General features: G+C 47.4%; 1 protein-coding gene and 1 pseudogene across 1 annotated transcript in view; one reads left to right on the forward strand and one right to left on the reverse strand.

Moving 5' to 3' along the window:
• The window catches only part of IL1R1 (interleukin 1 receptor type 1), a 128,097-nt gene that overhangs the window by 104,098 nt on the left and 1,491 nt on the right, over nucleotides 1-22,508 (reverse strand). The gene's annotated exons all lie outside the window — the stretch shown is intronic.
• On the forward strand, nucleotides 17,559-18,746 carry LOC130682664 (epsin-1-like; annotated as a pseudogene).

Below are 22,508 nucleotides of genomic sequence, written 5' to 3' on the forward strand. Positions count from 1 at the left end.
CTTGTTCACCACGTAAGAACTTGTTTGTTATACTTTAGAAGATTGGAGACTGTTGAGAATTAGGCTTGGGGTTGATTAATGATTGTGCATTGAGTCCTCTATACAGAATTTTATTGTTGTTAACAACCATCTGATCAATAAATATGAGAGATGTCCTCTCAAAAAAAAAAAAAGTCACTTACCTCAAATCTCCATCTACAGATTGTTCTTTATGTAAATCTGTCACTGAAATTTATGTGATATAATTTGCTACATTTTAGTCTGTGTGCTACTTATTTTTTATTAGAATCTCAATAATTATTGAATGCCAAACAGATAATTAATATTTACCCATAGTTGGTAGTATATAAAAAAAGCCTAAAGATATGACCTAGGATGGAATGCCAAATAATAGGGCTTGTGGGAAATAAATAAATAAAAACTTAACATGTCACTAATAAATTCATGACATTTTTATAGTAATGTTAACATAATTTTATTTTGGTGCTTATTCTGTTTAAATATTTTCAAATTCTATGTCCTTCTCAGTGCATTACAAATATCTTATTTTGAGCCAAATGTCCATAGTCTTAAATAAATGTGAAAAAAAGGATAATTAGACCATTTGAATATCTATTATTTCAGACATACATGAAAACAAAAGTGTGCATTTCATTCCTTTCTTACGTAAAATAATATGACCCAATTTATCTAAAAAAAAAATTCATTTTGTAGGATAAAGTGTCATTATGAAGCAAAGTTTAAAACTTTCTGTTTGACCCAGCAATCTTATTTCTAGGAGGTTATCCTAAAATGATCATGGCACAAGTAAAAAGCTCCATGTGTAAACTACAAGGCTGTTTTGTTTTTAAACAGCATTTGCAACTTTGAAAAATTTGGATTGACTCTAAGGGCCCACTGGGGAGGATGAATAGCCCAGACGCTTCCAGGGAAGATGACCTCAGTCACAGGGCCTGGCATAAAATGGCCAATCGGTGGTTATTGATTGTTCTTGTTGCTATTCAATTTTCTTAGAGTAAAGGGAGCCCTTCCTGATATTTGTTTCTGCCTGGAGGTCAGTGAGCCTTCCCCTGACATTACATACATTTCTTCAAACACCCTAGAAGCAGCAACAATTCTCTGAGTCCAGGGGCTGTGCTGGGCCTCTGGACCCTGGAAATGCCACAGTCACAAACAGCCCCAGGGAAGCCAGGAAGGGCCCTTTAAGGGAATCTTAGACTCTTTGATCCAACCATCTGAAAAGGAGCCCTACTCATTTTTCATACAATTACTCAAGACAAATCATAGAATTTTCCTTAAACTGGGTGTCACCTCCCATTTTCCATATGAAAAAAACACAAGTGAAGAGCTGCCAGCAAGTGGAGTCTTGGCGCACATCCCCAGGATACTCTGGCCAATTTCCTTCTCCGGGGGTGGGAGAAGAGAGAAGTGGAGCCAGCAGGGCTGCAGCCTCCCCAGAAGCAAGCAGCTCAGGGCTCAAAGCCCTGCTTTGGGGCCTCCTTGCATCCCAGCTCTCAGCTGTTTCACTTTGCAGTGATGAATGTTACACACACACACACACACACACATTCTGATGTTCTTTAAGGGCCTTCAATAAACTTTTAAATTGTTTATTATTGGTTATCATGCTAGTAATTCTTCTAAATGAAATGTTGAACAAGACTGGGCATTGAAGCTCCCCCACCGAGATCTGTGTACATCTGTGTACGTATATGCAATTTGAGAAATACTGTGAGAAGTAATTGCGGGAAGCCTCACTGACACGGCATCAGGAGGCCTGCAGGAGAAGCCCTCATGCCCCTGACTCCTTGTAAATCTCAGATCCCACCGGAAGAGCCCCAGGTCACAAGTCCTTCAGCTACTATACTTTACTACCCATCAGAAAGAAGGCTGCTTCCACCTTCCACTTCCCCGCTGCAGCCCAGCCATTGAGAGACTGTCACAGCTCAGCTAATGAGAAGCCACAATACATAGGAATTCCAGTTTCCTCCAATGGACTTTGTGCTTAGAAACAGCTCTCCTCACTAGGCCTCTCCTTCTGTTAAAGGGTGTCCTTCTTCCTAGTTCTCTGGACATCCCTGGGGTTCTCCTGATTCTTGTGTGTCTCAGATTGCAATTCTCTGCTACTTCCAAATAAACCTCTTTTTGTTGGTAAGATAACTGCCTTATTTTGAAGGTTAACATTTCCTATGCATAAGTATGAGGCAGAGACTTGGGAAAGATATCTGATTCCTTGCAGATTTTCATTTGAGGAGACAATGTCCTATTTATTGTGTTATTTGAAAATTGTATAAATTCTGAAAGAAACAAAAATGCGTGATGCGCATACCTGACACACAGAGAGCAAGCAACCAGTATTTGTGGGATGGTTTACTTTGTTCTCGGATCTGACACAGATCACTTGCCTTTGCTGGGCCCCGTTTCCTCTCTACAAGTGGAGATAATTGCACTTACTCCATGGGTAGTGCAAACAGAGCTTAAATACTTTGTCAAGGACTACTGTGAATAGAAGACACTAGGAATGGGGGACTGGGGTGACCTTGGCACCCAGCTGTGCCTATCGGAAACCAGTGGGTGATTTGAGGTAAACTTCCCAAGGAGCTGTACAGCCTCCCTCCACTCTTACCTGCCCTGGGATGCACATCCTCCCTGCAGACAGGAGGCCTTATCAGCGCTCCCACACGCAGGCTCAGCCTCTTGGGCTTTGGCTCCCCAGGCCTTCCGCCCCTTAGCCAGAGTCCACCTCTCTTTGCAGTCCAGTCTCCAGCCTCATCTGTCCAAGAAACCTCAGACCACCTCCCAGAGCTGCCTCTCTCTCCTGTCCTGCCCTGCGCCTGCCCTCTCCTGTCCCTCCAAGCATCAGGCACTTTCCCTGGGTGCCGCCCGGCACAGGGGCAGACACAGGATTGAACCAGAGGCTGTGGCCACCACCAAGTTGTTTTTCAAAATGCTTATCTTAAAAGCCTTGATTTTTAAGTCTGGCCCTTAAGCAAGAAAAGAATTTTGCTCTTATTTTTGCTTTTATTTGTTGGAATTTAAGAAACACACCCTTATGTATCAAGAGCCAAAACTCTAGAAGCCTAGTGCATAGAGTCTGCACCATAAACCAGAGAGGTCCCGCTCAAGCATAGCACCCATTTGAACCAACACCTAACACAAGAAGTAATGTGGGAATAAGACTGGTTTCAGGTGTGGTGGAAGAGGGGGTGGGAGGGACCCATGGGAGGGACCCTTCTATGTCCCCATTTGCAGGCAAATCTCAAATGGAAGCCCTGCCTCCAACACAGAGCCTGTGGACTGACCCGGCGGTGTGGGTGGGGTCCCTGGCAGGGTGGCCTGAGGGAAGCTTCAGAGTTCCAGGGAGCTATACAAATCTCTGAAATGTTCCTGGGCTGCCCCCACAAAGCAGGTACCCCCATGAGGCCAGGGGAGAGGCAGTGCCCACTGCCAGGGCAGCAGGCATCTCAGGGCAGCTGCCAGGGTGGGCAGTGCTGAGAGAAGAGGGGAGAAGGGGCAGATGGAGAATCTCACATTACCCTTATATGTAAGACTGAAAGGACTTCCGCTGCCTTGAACTGGAAAGACTGACATTTTCCCACCAACCACAGAAGTAGGGATTCATGAACTAAGTTAAGGTCGGTTATAGAGAACGTTCCACTTTGGGGCAATTGTGACTAAATGTCACAACTGCTAGCCTCCAGCTCCCCAAATCCCCTGCAAGACTAACTATCCCAGTTTGCCCAGGCCTGTCCTGGGTTTAACACTTGAAAATCCTTTAGTGTTCCCAAGAACTTCAGTCCCAGGCAAACCAGGACAGCTGGTCACCTTACCTGGTACTAACATCTCCCCAGGATGTCCCAGTTTGATTTAAGTGAGCAAGGGAAGGAACTATGCTGGTAATCAGACTGCTTATTCAGCCAGCTGTGGTGAATGCAGCTGTCTCTGCATTGGAGTCTGATGGGGGAGAACTACTCTTAAACAAATAACTAAAACACCGTGTGATAAGGAGAAATGCAAATTGATGCAAGAAGATAATGCTGCACACCTACCAGAGTGGCAAAAATTTAAAGGATTGGCAATAACAACATTGACAAAGATGCGGAGACATGGAAACTCACATCCACAGCTTGTGGGAAGGTAAATGGTGCAACTACTTTGGGGAAAATCCTAACTCTTTCTTATAAAACTAAATATACATCTACCCTTTGACCCAAGGAAGCTAATCCTAGATATTTTCTCAAGAGAAATAAAAGCATGCCCACGAAAGCCCTGTACTTCATTGCAGACTTAATCATAACAGCCAAAAGTTGGGAGAAGCCCAGACTGCAGGAAAACAGGTAAACAGTTGTGACATATTTATGCAGTGGAAGAGTGCTCATTGAGAAAAGCAGTGAGCTAGCAGTGCATACACATGGTTGGATCCCCAAAACCTCATGCCAAGTGAAAGAAGCTAGACTCAAAAGAACACATACTCTCTGCTCTGTATGAAACTGCAAGAAAGACAAAGGTAATCTATAACGAGAAAAATCAGATCAGTGGTTTCACAGGGCTTGGTGAGGGGTGTTGGCCAGGCAGGGCACAGCGTAAACTTTTGGGATGTTGGTAAGATCCTCTATCTTGCGGTGGGTGTTACATGGGTTTGTACATTTTTGTCAAAACCTATCAAGCTGCACACTTAAAATGGATGCATTTTCTTGCTTGCAAATTGTATCTAAAGCAATTGATTTTTAAAAATAGAACAGGAAATATAATATGATGCCATAAGTGCTGTAATAAACATGCACACAAAGTGCTGGGCAGGTGAAGGAAGCCTTCTCCACAGCACTGGGTCTGAAAAGTCACAGGAACTGAGTCAGGTGGAGGGGGAGAAATTACACCTCAGCAGAGACCACCCATGTGTGCAAGACCAGGAAGAAAGCGAAGGGGCAGCTGCGGCGATGGCACAAGAACAGGGTGGGGCCTCCCGTGAGAAAAATGAGAATTGAAAGGCAGGTCTGGGACAGTCTGGAAAGGCCTTGCAATCCCTGGAAAGGATGTTGGCTTCTACCTCTGGGCTATTGTTGCTCAATCACCATGTTTGGATTCATCACAAGAGCAGCTGGGAAGTGTGGCACAAGCAGTGAGTTACCAAGTAGGACCCCAGTCAAAGGGCTCCCTGCTCCTCACGTGCAGCCTGTTGTATTTTCTTAAAGGGGCAGGGGAGGAGGGATTGAGGAGCCAGGAGCACCCCTGGGAGGGTGCTTCATCTGAGTGGACCTTCCCTTTGCTGCTGGGCACCAAACCATGAGGGACACTGCTGCTAATAATAGCTGGGAAGAGATCTGAGTTTCACAAGGATCCTCCGGCTGCAGAGTCAGGGAGGACTGCAGCAGGGTGAAACTAGAAGCAGGGAGGCAGTTAGTAGGCTGGGACAATGGTCCCCTAAGGCACGGCAGGGTTCTGGGTTAAGGCAGTGGGAACACAGGGGAGATACAACTTTAACATATGTTTTAGGGGCAGTTGCAACCACACTTTATAAAATTAAGAGCACGAGGAAGTTGGTTAACTCATGAAGTGTTGACGTGGTGAGTGGCCAGACCATCACACAGGACAGGATAGAGAAGATGGAGAAGAGCAGGCGCAGTCAGGGGGTGAGTGGTCTTGCCTCCAGTGGGGAGTGGTCTTGCCTCCACTATCTACAGTAGCCCTCACTCCTGATCTCCTCTGCTCTTTACCAAAGTCACCACAAAATGCTCCTCATGGCTCCCTGCAGGGCACGTTCCCACTGTACCAGGCTTTCTGGAAGCAACACCTCTTCCCAAGTGCACCCTTTCCCTACCCACATTACCCACTCCAGACTGGAAATGAGAACTTCAGATTGGGAGAGGAAGGGGGCCCATGGGCAAGGGAGACTCTCACCAATCTATCTTCACATCACCTTCTCTCTCTGCATACATGGTTGGCCCTAAATTGCCCTATTCATTCTGTGCTGCGTAGACCTAGCCTAATGCCTCTTAATTAATCCAATAAAAAGTCCCACCCCCGTAGCAGACAATGGGTCCTAACAATTAGAAACAAGTACCTCTGTAAGATACTAACGCACATGGCTCCTGCTTCAGGGTTTAGGGTGTGTATAAATAAAACCTGGCACTCTGCAGAGTTATGTAATCAGATCCTCCCACCCAAAGTTTTCTGGAAGCCAGTTCAGAGTCCAAACAGTTGTATCACTGTTCCTACATCATTATTAGCCAGGCTTCCTCTTGGAGATGTTAAGAACTGATACAAAATTCTGGGACACTGGTCATGTATGATGTTAGTGGTGTATTTACAATAAAATAAGAGCAAAAGAGAGCTCAGCAGCAGCAGAAACACACAGTGTAAAATCAGTCTAGAAAAGTCGCAGTGGAGCATCTCATTTTTGTTTGGGGAACAGATGTTCCCCCCTGCACCTGTAAATAATTCTCCAAGAGATAGGTTTGGAATTAAGAAACTACGAAGTGGAGTTGGTATTCTGAGTCCCACAACCCCAGACTGGCGGCACATGTGTCAGGCAGGCTTGGAGTGGTGATGACTCAGAACTGACCGGGCTTCTCAGAAAGCAGCAGCCCATTGCCCCCTCGATTCAGCAGCCTTCTCCCCTGAGCAGCCCTCAGCCTCTGGCCTGGAGGACGCTGTCACACAGAATGCTCCTTAGCCCCTATCCCCAGATACCCTCCCACCTCCTCCGGCTGGCAGGGAGCCCCCATCCCTGCTGAGCTTGTCCACAGACTGCAGGCACCCACCCTGGCCAGACCCCTGTGAGGGGAAAGAGGCTGCACCTCCCTCAGGACCTAAGTTTCCCTCTGGAATCTGTGTGTTTCTGTCACCTTCCATGTGGCCAAATAAGAGGCAGCCAGAGATGACTCAGCACTCCTGGGGACAGATGTCTCTGCTGGGCACAGGGGACAACAGGGTTGGGAGGTGGGTTTTGAAACTTAAAGAAGAAAAGGAAGCTTCAGACTTTCTAAACTAATAGTTTTATCTGTTAAAAAAATAACAGCTGGACTTATACAGTCAAGAAGAGGAGAGGAAATAACATTTCTTAGGTATCCCGGGCTTGTTTGCCTGTCACACAATTCTTTTTAAAAATGCACTTTCTGGTTTCCTGGATGAGAGAGCCCACTGGGGTCCAGAGCCTCTGCAGGCAGTGGAGAGATGGAACCAGGAGGCAGTCTGCCAGTGACAGACCTCAGACCCAGGCCCGAGCTGCTGCCTCAGGGGGCTCTGGACAAGGCGCTTGCCTGTCCACGCCTCGGTTTCCTCATCTACTAAAGAGGAGTGGTGGATGGTGACAGAAGCTGAGACATAGGCTCTTGTGGACACTGTGTGCTCAGGCGTCCGTGAGCAGTGGCTATGTGGCTGTATGTGGTCATAGTTCTCAATGGCTGTGCTAAACGGACACTGATCCCAGTACTTAGAGAGGCTAAAGGGGAAAAACAGGACAGCGGTCAGCAGCATGGGGCCAGGACAAGGGAGAGGCCAAGCCATGCCCTGGCCCCAAACCGCAGGTAGCATGCACCCTGCGGGTTCCTAGGGTCCTGGGAGTGAGTTGAGCTCTCTGCCCTTGAGCTGTGCTCCCAGGTCATCTGGCTGCAGGTGGGGTGCAGGTGGAAGATTGCTCAAGGCATGGGAAGTACCCAGGAAAGCCCTTAATTAACTCTTAGCTGCTCTTAAGAGTAATAGGAATAGGAGGCAAAAAACCCTCTAAAATGAAAACATAAATTCTCAAAGGTCTCCACAGGATGGGGCCATAGAGTGTTGGAGCAAATAGTAGGGTGCCCCAGGGAAGTGCGGGTTCACAGCTCCGGCTGCATGTGTGAAAGGCAGGGCCAGCAGGGGGTTAGACAGATTAAAACAAACAAAAGCGCCAGTGCTGGAGCAGGAGCACCCCCAGAGGTTTTTTCAGTTGATCAAGGGTGGGCATCTGGCATTGTATTTTCAAGCCTCCCCCAGAAGACTCTAGAACCCAGACAGGGCTGAGAGCTACCACCTAGTGGGGGGAGACATTTGTTCATAACATCAGCCACCCAGTGGGAGCACAGTGTGCCCCATCACCTGCTGCCCCAGAACTAGTAATACAAATATATCGTGTAGTACTGAAATATCATGCCCATTTCACAGATAAGGAAGCAGAAACTTCAAGATTTCAATCTTCAAGATGTAAATCTCTCAGACGCCACCAGTTCACCGGCTCCTTACACCGCCTTGCTGCCGTAGCCAACTGTAACTGTTACTGGGTCTGCTAAATTATCAGGAAAAGATTATATATGCACCAGGAGCTCTGCTCAAGAATACAGGGCAAGTGTGGTTTATTTTAGAAAAATTAATATACAAAATAGTCACAAGTTTCCAAAGTTAGGTGTTCAGAACAATGAGCTATGATTTCTGGAAAAATCCACTTACCAGCACATTCCTAAAGGATGCCCAGCAAGTGACATATATCTACTTGGTAAAGATGAGTCAGAGGAGGACAAGAGGCAGGGGGGTTTGTCAAGAATGACGCAGCAGAAATTGAACTTGACGACACTTGAAACTAGTGGCATCTTCCCTAAAGCAGAGGTGAAGTTTAAGAAGAAACCTAAGTTTCCGGAAGGGGATTAACTGAGTTACAAAGGAACCATTAAATCTGGGAGGCCACCCAGGAAAGAAAATGCTGGGAAAATGGAAGCTTCTGACCACAGTGTCCTGATGCAAGACCACGATAATTAAAAAAACATATTGGTGGCTGCCCCAGAGTGAGCTCACTGGGAGGCCCAGTACTTCTGGGTTAAGGGTACTCCCTGGAGAAGCTGAGGGTGGGGGCCACATGCCATCAGCATGGCAGGGAATCAAGTATGATGTTCATTCTCTTCTGCCAAACTGTCATTTCAAAATCCCATTCTGCCACTTACTAGCTGTGTCACCTTGGGCAAGTTACTTAACCTTTCTTAGCCTCAATAAATGGTGGCTAATACTATCATGCATTGTTATTAAAAGTGGCTAGCTAAATGATATAAGACTTTATAGAATTTTATAGGATTTATCTAATGCACAGCCCATCATAATGTAGCACTGGGGTGGGCAAATACTTCCTATAAAATATCAGATAGTGAAAGTTTTAGACATCATGGACCAAGAAATAAACATATGTTTGCCCTGGGTGGTAGGCACACTTTGGGCCTAGACACATCCGCTGGAGCATCTCAGGAGGAAGAGCAACCTGCTGCAGGGTGGGGCCAGAGGTGGGGACAGGGCTTGCAGGGACTTGGCCCCTCCACTGTCAATTTCTCTTTGTTCAACAACACCCCCCTCTCTTTCCTCCTGGAGACCCCAGCTGTCTCCCCATGGGCAGCCAACAGGAAGTGAGGCTCCCTGGTCTCCAACTCCCAGACTGGAAGCCCGAAGCACAGGGCCCCACAGAGGTAGAGGGGACACCCCAGCTTGGCTCACAGTACTCACCTGTGCCCCGGGGCCATGAAAGTGCAAGTGACAGGTCATACTTGGCCTATGGGCCATAGTTGGCTGACCCTTGATGTAGTAGAAGAGGCCAAGCCCAGGACAGGTCAAGGGGATGACCAGGGGGCGCACCATGACTGCATTCTCCAAGCCTAACCTTTCGGTGTGTTATGAAAACGCTTCAGTGGGTCACTACCAGCCTTTCTTAAAAAATGAAACAAAGAGAATGGAATATACCCAGGTTCCCAACTGCCTCCATATGTATATGGACATATGCTCTGGGGGCAACATCAAATGTATCTCTTATGAGGACTGGGCTCTAGGATTTGGCTTCTGTATACCTCAAAAGAGGTTTGTCTATCTACTCACCAAGTACTCATGGAACCCTTACTATGTAAGTTTGGGGATAAGATCTTTGAGGAAAAAGGGCAAGTCATAACCTGCTTTTACCCCGAAACCTACTGTCTTAGCAGGTGGGTAGGAAGTGAAGGGAGGCAGCTAGTCTGTGGGGAGATGCACATTTCTGGGAGGAACCTGGAGAAGGGCAGGTCTTTCCTAGCACCTCCCTCCCCCCTCCAAACATGAGTCTCACACACATATACAACCAGAGCATCTGAGAGAGCCTCCTGTCCACTGGTTCTCAGATTGTGCTCTGAGGAACCCTAGGGTTCCTTGACGTGCCTCAGCAGTGCCTGGGGGAAGAAGCTCTTACTTTCCCTCCCTGATTATAACCAGAGTAGCTTTGATTTTCATTGCTGTATTTCGACGTGACATGCAAATTCCTTCTGACCAAAGCACTCCAATTCTAGAACATTAAACAGCAAACTGTTCACAGGTATGTATTCATGTGTATGCAAAGCCAAGAACCACCTCCCACCAGCCTTCCAGTAATTGCTCTGTGACTGACAGTGGAGAGAAGGCCTTGTACTCACAAGTAAACAAACTTCAAAGCGCTCTTTGAAAGGAAAACCGATCATGTACATTTGAAAAGAGGTCAAAGGATATTTTATAACAGTGGGGGTGGCTATCTGTTCAGAAGTACCCAGGGGAGTGTGACTTAGAAGAGTTGTGCAGTGATCACAAAGACTATTCAATGGAGTACACTCTAACATCTTTTGTTAACGTGAGTCTTGACATTTTAGGATGTATGGTATGAAGTTCTGTTGATAATGGAAGGTCTGGTTTCCTAAGAGGATGTGAATACATTACCCCAAATTCACAAATGAAGCTGTGTGCAGATGAGGCTACCATTGGGAGCACCTAGAGAAGGAGCCAGGGTTCCAGGTGGACCCACACCAGCGTGTGACCTTGGCGAAGGGATACAGGTGGCACCTTGGCTTCTCCACCTATAGTCGGCACGAGCCTGTCTGCCTCTCAAAGTGAAACAGCTCACAGAGAATCATTTCAAGCCTTTCAATTTCATGTTATTCATTTTCCCCCATTTTTTTCCCCTGGTCTTTAAGGAAAATCTCACAAAAAGGGAAATTTCAATTAGTACCAAATCACTGAGCTCTCTGTGTAGCCCTGAGAAAGTGACAACTTGTTTCGGTTCTCAAGGGACTTTGCTGACAGGGAGAACTAATGAGGTGGTGACCCCACCCCCTCATCGCTGAGGAAGACAAAGAATCACTTACCACCACAGCCTCAATCTATATTGGACAAACCTTTTGTCAAAAGAAAAGCATAAGTTAAATAATGAAAATGATCATCATGAGTCATTTGAAGGGGCTGGCCCTTGATTTTGACCCATGAGAGACACACTGCAAAAGCTTTGGGATTTTTCAAGTATAAATTGCACGCTTTTCATTTCAGTCTAGCTTTCTACTTTGAGCTCTGAATGCAATAGGAAGGGACTAAAAACTGGGGAAAGGAGAAATCCCTTCATAAACCCCAAGAGGAGAAGAAGAGAGGGACCAGACTACCCTCCTTCCAGTGTACCTCAAAAGAGGTTTGCCTATGGAGAGACAGGCCCCTTAGTTTATGACCAGCCAGCACCTTGTTGCCTCTGAGTGTAAGGCAGTGCTGCAGTCCCAGAAAATCAAGCACATGATGGAAACCATCACCAAACAAGGCACCTGCATGACAGCCTTAAGAAATAAACCAGAAGGATAGTCTCACTGTTTTAAGAAAAGAGGAAACAGTGATGCAAGGACAGAGGCACCCTGTTTGAGTTGTAGAATGGATGAGGACATGCCACTTGGCCTGATCAATCGGCTTATACCATGCTCATGGCCACAGTGACGAGTCCAGAGAGGATCACAGGACACAAGCTGGACAAGTGGGCCGGAAGTACCAGAGAAGCTGATCTCTTCTCGTGGGTGCTGCTTGCAAATATAAGGTACACTTTGAGCTACAGGTGGCTGATCTGCCTGCCTCAGGAAGAGAACCCCTCCAGGAGACACAAGGATAAAGTACCCCGAGGGTCCCTGGATTCAGCCATGCCTAAAGCTCTTCTGTCCCTGGGTTTTACTTCACTGTCCTTTGAGCCAGTAGTCTGTCTCTCTCTCTTTCTCTCTCTCTCTCCCTCATAGCTACTTTGAGATGGATGGTCACTTGCAAATAAAAAAATATTTGCTAATACACTTAGTTATAAACAGTGAGATTATGTGTAAACATATTTTTATATTTTTGTTCATCTGTATATTTCTGACCATGGCTCAGGGAAAAAAAAAAACTGAAAGTCACCTTCATGTAAAATGTATAAGTTAGAAATCTTGAAATATTACCTTTATCAATATGTTAATGAGAGAGGGTGCCTGCTCATTTGTTCTAAATTTGAGCTTAAACCTCTGTTAAATGTAGTCAAAAGAGGGGCTTTCCAAATCAGGATGTGTAATAATAGGATTTTGAATGCTCCCCAAAGGAAACACTTCCCAAAGGACCCACTCAGCCTTTCAACTCAAGAAAAGAAGAATGTTTATTGCTGTGAAGCACTGAAAACACTTCCAGGAAACTAAAGTCAAATGTTTTCTGGAAAATCTAATTGCTGCTTTGCACTCACTGAGATGTTTTATTAAAAAAAAAAAAAACTCACTAAACCTTGGCTCTATGCCCTTGTCTGCTGTCTCTGCGGGGCCAGGAGTCTCATGCCCTCAGTTTACTGTGGAGAATGTTAGACTTGATCATAATGACAGACTGAACAGCGCTGTGAGGAGACACTGTCGTAGACATAGTCCTAACTCTGACCTTGCAAGACACAGACTGACAGAGGAGCCCCGGGAGGGTATGTGTAATAGTTCTGTGCCTGAGATCACAGATATTTCAAGGAAGCAGCCCAGTTAGAGACCGGAATGCTGTGTTCCCAGCCCAAGTTACTGTGGGTCTCATTTGGCAGGCGTATCAGTCCCGCATCACCGCCACTCTCACCTCCACACATCAGGACAGAGTCAAGGCCACATGGTCGTCCTCCACGGCAATGTGAGATTTGGACCATCAAGAATGATCCTTGGCCTGGGCTGACAGTGCTCAGATTCTACTGCCCCACGATTATGAGTCAGGGAATATTGGTTCTGCAAGGATATCACAGGTCACTTAGGGACACTCTTATTCTACAGGAGGTGCAGGGAGAGGAAGTGATGTGTCCGGGATTACACAGGCTCTGCTCACTGACAGCTCACACCCGCGCCTGGAGCTTGCTCACCCACCAGAGCACTCCACGTGCCTGCCTCCAGCCTAGTGCCCAAGACAGCCAGGGCTAGTGGCACGTGGTTAATCCTGCAGGGTGACAGACATGCAGACCTGATGGGGGTAGAAAAGCCAGCCTTTACCCAATCCCGACTCCCCAAAACTCTGGACACATTCATTGCACTTGTAAAACAGGTATTTCCCTTTTCATATTCCTTTTGTTTTAAAAATTGGTTTTAATGTTTTGACAAACAATTCTAAAAACACCATTTGGAAAACAGAGCTTGGATTACTTTTGATCTGTGTGGGAATATATAAATACACGCACATCTAGTTAGATACAGATAGACACATACATATGCATATATACAAATACATGCACATAAAGACAGAGAGAGTGAGCAAAGGAAGCGGCTAATAGATCATGTCCACTCTGTGCGTCTCTCTACTCCCAGCCCCACCCTACCCCAGCTCGGGCCAACCTTCTGAGCATTGCTCACAGCCCTCTCCATGGCTCGTGTGGGAGATGTGGTACCTTCTCTGCTCCATGTGGCTGACCTAAAAGCCCCCTGCAGGCGCAGGCAGCAGTGTGAGCCCTCAGCAGGTAAACCAGCCAAACTGATAGAATGCTGTGCAGGTTTTCTGCCCATTAACTAAATTCTTTCAAATGACACCAAGCTTATGATAATTGAGAGGGGCAAATAAGGAGGGAAAGATGGGATCCCATCACAATCACAGCTTCAGGTGCAAAATTAGACAGGTCGGGATTGGAGGATCCAACCGGCAAAAAAGAATTCATCCCCGTGGAAATGGCAGATATGCCCCATGCGAAACGGCGCTCCTCCTGGGGCTGTCAGGAGTGAGAGCACGGACTCTGCAACGGCCGGGGGCTCAGGGGGTCTTGAAGTATGATGCAGGGGGAGGAACAGTCCTGGCGTGGTCTGGGACCATGGGTGAGGTTCCTGCTTACCGCTGGGCAGGAATCTTTCCTTAACTCGCTCTCCTAAGCAAAGAAGATTCTCACTGAAGCCCGCAGTCCTCTTGGCTGCTCGCCTATTACAATTGGGGTATTAATACCAGCTGTGTGGGATGGCTCAGAGGACTTGTTATGAAGAACAGTATTTGCATGGGTGCCTGGATCAGGGAGGTGCCAAGAGATGGCAGGTTTCCTAGTGTCAGTCATGAAGTCCACACACGCATCACTGGGCAATCAACTGGCTCTAGATCGCGCCAGACTCTGATCTGAAAGCCAGAAAGGCTGAAATGAGAGGGTCATGGGGACTGGTGTGCTGCCGAAGACTTAACGCATCTGAGCCTCCAATTAAGTGAAACTTTGTGGCATGTACTGATGACACTATCACTTCCCTTTCCCATGGATCCATTGCAAATGTGGAATTAAACATATTAATTAAACAGTTCACTTGTTTTCTCCTTGGAATCAGCTCTCTTCAGGTAATTAGAATTTTTAAAAAATTGTTCTGGGGCCCCACATAAAGATGGCCTTGGGGGCTGGGTGGGAGCGCCTAGAAAACTCTCCTGCTTTTGGCAGAGGGAGAAGCAGTGAGTGCTCAGATGTCCTCACATCTTCAGAAAGTTCAAACTGGGGAGGAAACTAATGATCCTGGGCAAAGAGGTCACCACCCCCCTGACACACGCACTCACCAAACCAGGCCCTCCCAGGAGAAGACTACACTACTAACCTGTCAGTTCATGATGACTTCCTGGAGCCCACATCAAGGCAGACCCTGAAATCCACCCAAGAGAGGATGGCACCGATGAATGACAAATCTGGGCGGCCCTGGAGCTCTTTACCTCCCCACCTGAGTAGCTTGGCTGAGAGCTAACTGCAGAGGTCTGAATTAGCTCAAAAAAAGAATAAGGAGCCATCACCCCTGAGTTCTGACTGCCTACCCACTCCATCCAGGTCCTTCTCCTTTTTTTTTATTTTTATTGAGGTACATAGAATAAAATGCACAAATCTTAGTGTACAACTAAATTCATGCAACCATCACCCAGATCAAGATTTTGAACATTCTAATTTTTCCCCCTTCGCCTGTTTCACCCAAACTTCCCCCTCCTTCTCCCCTATGGCAACCACTAGTCTATTCTCTGTGTTTGAGTCTATCTCTGTTTTGTTTATTTGGTTTGTTTCTTAGATCCCACATATAAGTGAAATCATATGGTGTTTGTCTTTCTCTGTCTTATTTCACTGAGCACAATACTCAATGAAATACTCTAGGTCCATCCATGTTGTCGCAAATGGCTGGATTTCATTATTTTCTATGCTAAGTAAAGTTCCATTGTGTGTATGTACCACATCTTCTTTATCCATTCATCTATCAATGGTCACTTAGGTTGCTTCCATATTTTGGCTATTGTAAATATTCCTGCAATAAACATAGGAGTGCATGTATCTTTTTGAATTAGTGATTTCCAGGGTACTTTTCTGAACAGAGAGCACCCATTTTCACATAGTCACATAGTCCCTGCCTCAGGCCTTGGGTAGAGCTTTACAAGTATGGGGCCCTCTTTGATATACCAGACCTTGTGCCCAGCCTCAAATTTAGGGTGACAAACATTCCAGGGATTGCTTGGACTCTATCACTTCTCTTAGCCAAGCCATGTGGGGCAGCCTGCCCTGCCCCTGAGTATCCTCAGAGGGACATCCTTTCTGAATATTTACTTCTGCTTTGTGTAGTTTTTCTGTTTCTTCAGCCTCTTTCAATGGACTCTTCACATATGGTCACACTACCTGCTTTAAGCAGCCACTTCCCCTTCAAAAAACTAATTTGAATCCTCTCTGTATTGGGAGGCCAGATATACCACTGTCAGAGGATAAACATGTTCTTGAACAGGACTAAGGAGTTCTCTTTTGCAGAAGAGACCAAAAATTAGGAAAGAAGGAAAGTCCCACAAAGATCCTTTGAGCATCTGCAAAGAAGATGACATTGGAACCTCAGAAACAACAGAGGAGAGAGCTGCACAACGAGAAGAAGGACCTTCCCAGGGCTCCATTCAGGAGGGTCAGCCCAGAAAACATTGATCTCCACCTACAACAAGAGCCGCCTCTCAAGTCTCATCCCCCCGTGTGGCAGGCAGCTTTCACTGGCAGTTTCTAGAAGGATGTTTTGCAGGAGCCATTAGAAGGGCCAGCTCCCTGGGAGGAGCACCCAGCTGAAGCCCTGTGGTGTTCAACACACCGCACAATAGCCAAGGGGAGAGCAAAAGGCCCCCCACCAGCTGCCAGCATATCCTGTGCACATAGTCACGGATGAACGAATGAAAGAATGAGGGAGGAGGGCATGAGAACCCAAGTATCGAGAGCACTAGAAATACAGTTAATGGAGCACATGGGATTCTGCATTCAGACTTTCCTTTGAAGATGATCCTTGAGCAATGCAGAGAAGAAAGGCAAAATCTTTTAATTACTGAAGTGTGGGAGAGAATGAATCATGTGGGAGTCAGCCATCAAAGGTCAACCAGTGATGAGGACCAAGACAGGACAGGCACATGGTCCATAGCTCTCCCTTGAATGCCACCAGTTCTTCAACAAGGAAATATGGTAGTTAATAGCAGGACAGTGCTGTGTATACACTTGTACATTTTTATGAATCAATGTGCACATTTTCATGTGGACATTTGGCCATCTGGATTTGGTTCCCATAATCTTTTTGTGGTTATTATAAAGTCCTGAGTCCAAGGACTTCTTTAGGTATTAGTGAGAGATGTGGCTGAACCAAGTGGTGGCAACATTTATAGGCCCAGGGCACACAGAGGGCAGTCCAAAAGCAGTGTCCTAAAAAATGGGGCCTGAACAGAGCCTGCTCAGGTCTATGGGTCTTGCATCTTACATGGGGATGTTCTAACATCTGCAGTGGCCAGCCCCCAAGATGACCCTCCCTCCACAAATGATGCTTGCCTTCTAGTATTCAAACCCTTGTATCTAAACTATGAAATCAGGACTGGCCCACAGAAATAACAGTAGGTGACTTGTCAGGCTAAGACACAAAAGGCATTGCAGCCTCTACTGCACCTTTGGCATCACCCGCTCTGGGGGAAGCCAGCTGCCGTGTCACGAACACATTCAAGCTGCCCCTTGGGGAGTGTACTTGGCAAGAAACTGAGGTGGCTGCCAACAGCCAGCATCAATTTGCCAGCAATGTGTCATCCTGGAACCTGATCCTCCAGCCCAAGTTCAACCTTCAGATGATAGCAGCCCTGGCCAACATCTGACAGCCGCCTTATGAGAGACCTGTGCCACTGCACAGCCCAGCCGCTCCTGGTGTGCTGGCCCTGAGACACTGTGAGCTAATGAATGACTGCAATTGTTCAAGAAACCAGATGTGGAGGAATCTATCTTAGCCATTTAGAAGATATTTTTCACTCAATTCCAAACTCTTAGCTCTTCTGAATTGAGGGTGACAAATAAATGGCCCATGCGCCCACTACCCCAACCCTTCTCACATTTATTAAGTGCAGGAGACAATCTGGGGGGACAAAAACAGAAAACAAAACAGTATGAATGTGTATATGTGTACCCTCCAGCTGGCCCTTAGCTTGAGCCCTGAGGAGAAGACAGATAAGAGAGAGCTGATGCCGGGAGGGAACCACCTGGGGCAGCAGGTGGCCACTGAGGAAGGATAGCGGGCGGCCAGGATGAGGCCTCCCTCTCGGACCTCACGATACCATCACAGCCCGGCTCGTCCTCGGCTTCAGACCCCTGGGGATGTCCAGTGCCCGTGGCTGTGTCCATCCCTGAGGCCACCCCTTCCTCAGACCAGAGGCATCCCTCTGGCTGCTGATCTCTGGCATGGTGCAGTCTCTCCACCAGCCTCTGGGGATCCCTGGCATGCTGCTGCCCCTGCAGGACTCGCTTCTTGCCCTTGGGGTGTGACCCAGGCCCCCGCAGCTGGAGGGGAGCGTGTGCCCAACCCATGGGGGAGCTCAGCTTGCGGCCCGTGATTGGCGGAACCCCAGCCTCCGATCCCGGGACCTGGCCCCAGCCTTCTGGGACTTGGGGGCCTCTCCTGCCAAGCCCAGCACCAATGGCACCTCAGCAGTCAGGGGCTTTGACACCGAGTCGGACTTCTCTGACTTCAACCCACTGCGCAGGTGTGGCCCACCTCGGAAGCAGCATGGGGAGCTGGTGCTGCTCAAAGAAGGTGCCTCCAGCAGTACGGGACACTCGGCACGGGTGGGTCAGGGTATCTCTAGTGGAGGCTGTGGGGAGCCCCCACCTGCAGCTACCCCGACCCCACGTCACCCACGAGGAAGATCCCGGAGTCATTCCAGGGACCCAGCGCTGCCCTGCTCAACCTGGACTCGCTGCTGAGCCCGCTGGGCCCCTGGCCACCAGGAACCAAGGGCTCCAAGCCCTTCCCGCTGATCGGAGGCCCGCCGCCACCGGCCCCTTCTTCACCAAGCCCTTCTACCCTCTCCCGCCGAGACACCCACCCTGACCAGCTGCAGCTTGGCCCTGGCAGGTCACTGCAGCACCACCTGCGCACATCTCTCCCCCTGGTGGGAGCCCTGGCCTACCTTCCAAGGTGCCCCCGGGCCCCCAGGCCCCATCATTGACCCCTTCCTCCTCTAGTCCAGGGCGCGGGCGCTTGGCCCGCCCTGCTCCCCTTTTCTGCTCCCTGGGAGACCAGTGCTGTGAGTGCGCGTGAAGCAAGGGGCGTGGCTTCTTCCACCCCAGTGTCCTCCCGCTCCCGGGACCCACTCACACTGTCCCCAGAGAGAACCTGGGTTCGGGAGTGGGGAGGGGTGCAGGCCCGAGGAGGACCTTTTCCTGGGCCGTTAGAGCAGGAGGTACACCCGGGGTTCCCCGGACCGTTCCCCCTCTCTCTGCCTCCCCGCTGGTCCTTCAGCAGTGGTTGAGCTTCCTCACCACTTATGTGCCCCTTGGGGAATCCTTGGTGATGATTTTGGCAACTTCAGGAATAAATGGCAATCCTCAAAACGAAAAACTACATATATATATATGTATGTATATGCATACACATACACATACAAAACACATATATATGTACACATACACACAATAACAGCATCAAACTAGAACTTTGGGCATTTTCCATTTACTTTGACCTACACAAAATGGTAAAAATCTGGTGCATGAAAGGTCATTTTCAGGGAAGGACTATGCCCTGGCCAGGACAGCTCTACCAAAGCCACCTGGGTGTTGATTACTTATCTAGAAGCCACATGTTCAGAAGGTGAGCCAGGAAAATCGAGTGGTCCAGAAACACAATCATCATGAGCTCAGCCAGGCTCACTCCTTACATTGCTGAGGCTTGAAATAAAATTACAAACGGAGGTCCACGTACCATGTGTCTGGATATTTCTAAGGTATGTAATATACGACTAGGAATTCTAAGTCTGAATTCCTGTGGCCAACTACCAGGTGATTCCCTGATCCTAAAACTAAAGGGAATTCCCCACCTCATCCCCACCCTCACTCTCCTGTCTTAGGACTTCTAGGCGATTCCAAAAACATACCACCCTCCCAGCAAAAGGCAGTGAAGAAGTATAATTTTTCAGGGAACCCAGCCCCTGCCCAGACACCCACTTTGTGTTTTGGGGAAATTTAAACAAAAGCGGCAACCTTCTCTGGATCCCGTGATCTCTCCCACACAAACTCAGTGCTCTCTGCCCAGCATCCTCTGGCTCAGAGGGGTCTAGTTTTGGTCAAGAAACTTTCTTCCATAATCCCTTTTGCTCAATGGTTGGCCAAACTTTCAAAAAACTTTCTTATGAGATGGAAATTAAATTTAAAAAGAAGTCTTCAGGTTTTGGTGTTTATCTCTCTAAAGTGAGGGGCTGGGAGCAGGGGCCCTCTGCCAGATGTGAGGGCAGCTCTGACCTCAGCCATTATGGATCCAGTCACTAGAGGATGATCTTGGGTGAGGTCAGCTGTGGATTCACCACCCTTCTCCTTGGGCGGGATGCAGCCGAGGGGCTAGAAGCAGCAGAAAGTGACCACTAAGATCCGTTCTGATGGAGATTCCTCTCTTCTTGATCCTTCAATGTCCTTCACAGTCAGCTGGCCCTGTGTTAGGAATTTATGTCCCTCTCTCTTCTGCAAATGAGCATATTGGATTCTCTTTCCACCCACATGAGCCCTGAGCTGCCCAAGGTTGTGGAAAAGGCACTAAAGTAAGAGTTAAGGGAATCAAACTTTGCAAACTTCACACTATGCCCATGAGTGCCTCAGTCTCTCTACCTGCCCACTCCATCCTCCCAAAAGGGAGAGTTGTTATGTCAAGGAGAAAGAGTAAACAGCCCTCTCTTTAGCTGTGAGCTCATTCAGTAACTCCACCTGGTGCTCCAATATGCCAGGGAGTCTGTAGTTGAGGGGTCAGTAGACAACAACCCAAAACAGAATCCTGCCTACTGCTTGTCTTTATAAGTGAAGTTTTACTGGAACACAACCAAGTCCACTTATTTACATATTGTCCATGGCTGCCTTTGTGCTATAATGGCTGGACCAGGTAATCAAGAGAGCAACTATGTGGCCAGCAATGAATGAAATACTTACTGTCTGACCCTTTAAAGAAAAAGTCTGCCTTCCCAGCTCTGAATGCCAACCACACCGCTAACTCTCTTAGTGCTTGCTATTGCCAGGCTTTGTTTTAGGTACTTACCATGTACTCTTTGATTTAATCCTCACATCAAATTTTGAAATTCTCTAATTAAATCACACCAATTTCCTAGGTAAGGAAACAGAGGCAGAGATCTTAAGGACATTTCTCCAGTGGCACCAACGTAATTAAGGGCTGGGTTCAGTCCTGGGCAGTCTGTGTCTAATGGCCATGCTATGCTGCCTGACAATTCCACCAGGTCTCTGCATTCCCAATGGCATTGATTTTCCTGCTCTACAAGCTGCCTTCAGATCCCAGAGTCAGCCCCCAAGTTACCTGCGGAAGTCCCTGGGAAGGAACAGACCTACTGTAATTAACAAATTGACATTCTGGAACTCATTAGCCTCAAGTTAAGTTAGAAAAAGCCTATCCCTGGCAGCCTGAACATCTCCCAGCACCAACATGATGGAGTTTCTGGCCTCGGGGTGTGAGCCTTCCCAGATTCCAGCAGCTGGCCCCACACCAAGCCAAGGGCCCTTCAGGAAGCCTTTCCTGGGCCATCAGCCAGGTCCTATGGTGTGTGCTGACTTGCTCCTCCTGGGGCTCTTGAAACAACAATCTTGGGAAGATCAAGCTTTGCCTTGGCAAGCATACCTGCAGCTCTTCTTGTAACTGACCCTGTTTTATCAGTTTGCCTCAAAAGGATGTTAACAATAACATCCAGCCTGTTAAAGTCCGCCACTGAGTGAAGAAAGCACAGGTTATTTATTTAGGCTCCTTGGATTTGGTAAAACATGAACATTTCCATTCGAGATGTGTTTTTTGAAGAATGCCAGCCAGCCACCTTTCAACAGGGGCTTTCAAAACCCTGCTTGGTATCAATGGCCAGCAAGAGGACAACTTCTGAAATCAAGCCCATTTGAAGAGAGATCCTAGGAGATTTCATGCATCCTGATCAGATGGGCTACTGGCTTCCTTCAGCTGTTGGCCTGAATCCCAGTTTTTGACTTAAAAGGATTTCAATAGTCCCACCCATCCACACAAACAGGAAGATCTGTTGCATCTATTGCACCTACTGGAAGTGATTCGTGATTCAACACACTCTCCCTTTCTGGCCACATTAGGAGACAGGGCGATTGACCTTAGACATCTCCATTGTCTTGGCTATCCATGCAACAGGTATTGCTGGCTTGCAAAACACCAGGCAGACATCGTGGCCAACTTAAATATCTTAGGTGGAAAATTGTTTTGGGTACAACCAACTTCCTTAAGTGCTCTAGTCTTAAAATGAATCCTTAGAGAGTGCTAGAAAAGATGTTACAAGGTCTTTAAACTCAAATCCTTTGTTTTGCAAAAAAAAAAAAATATGAAATACAGCAACATTTTGTAATACGTGGCTGAGTTCACACAGTTATCCCCAATATAGCTAGAGAAAGTCAGTCTGTTTAACTAAATGGAAGAGGAGTATCTGCATTTAGTAAAACAAAGCTGTGAAAAGTAGTACTATTCCCATCCCAGAATGTTTGTCCTCCTCCCCAGAGAAAATGACACTTGACCCTCTTTCATACATCCTTTCAGAAATATTCAAGACCAATGGCATCAGTATAGATGTAAATAAACTTCTCTTCTCATATCAGTGAGTGCATGCAATCATTCTGGCTCCAGGTCCAAATAATCGCCACTTGCAAAAGTTGAGGCAAAAATTACCAGAACTATTTGTATTGGAGTCCCGCCCATGTCATACACTAGCTCCTCCTGAGGTGTTGACACTCCATGGCTACTCTTGCCTGCAGAGCAGAGCAGCCCCAGCTGGTAGTACATGTACCGCCCACCTGAACTTGGGCTGAA

Source organism: Manis pentadactyla, chromosome 2 (assembly GCF_030020395.1).
Source record: "Manis pentadactyla isolate mManPen7 chromosome 2, mManPen7.hap1, whole genome shotgun sequence".
Taxonomy (NCBI): domain Eukaryota; kingdom Metazoa; phylum Chordata; class Mammalia; order Pholidota; family Manidae; genus Manis; species Manis pentadactyla.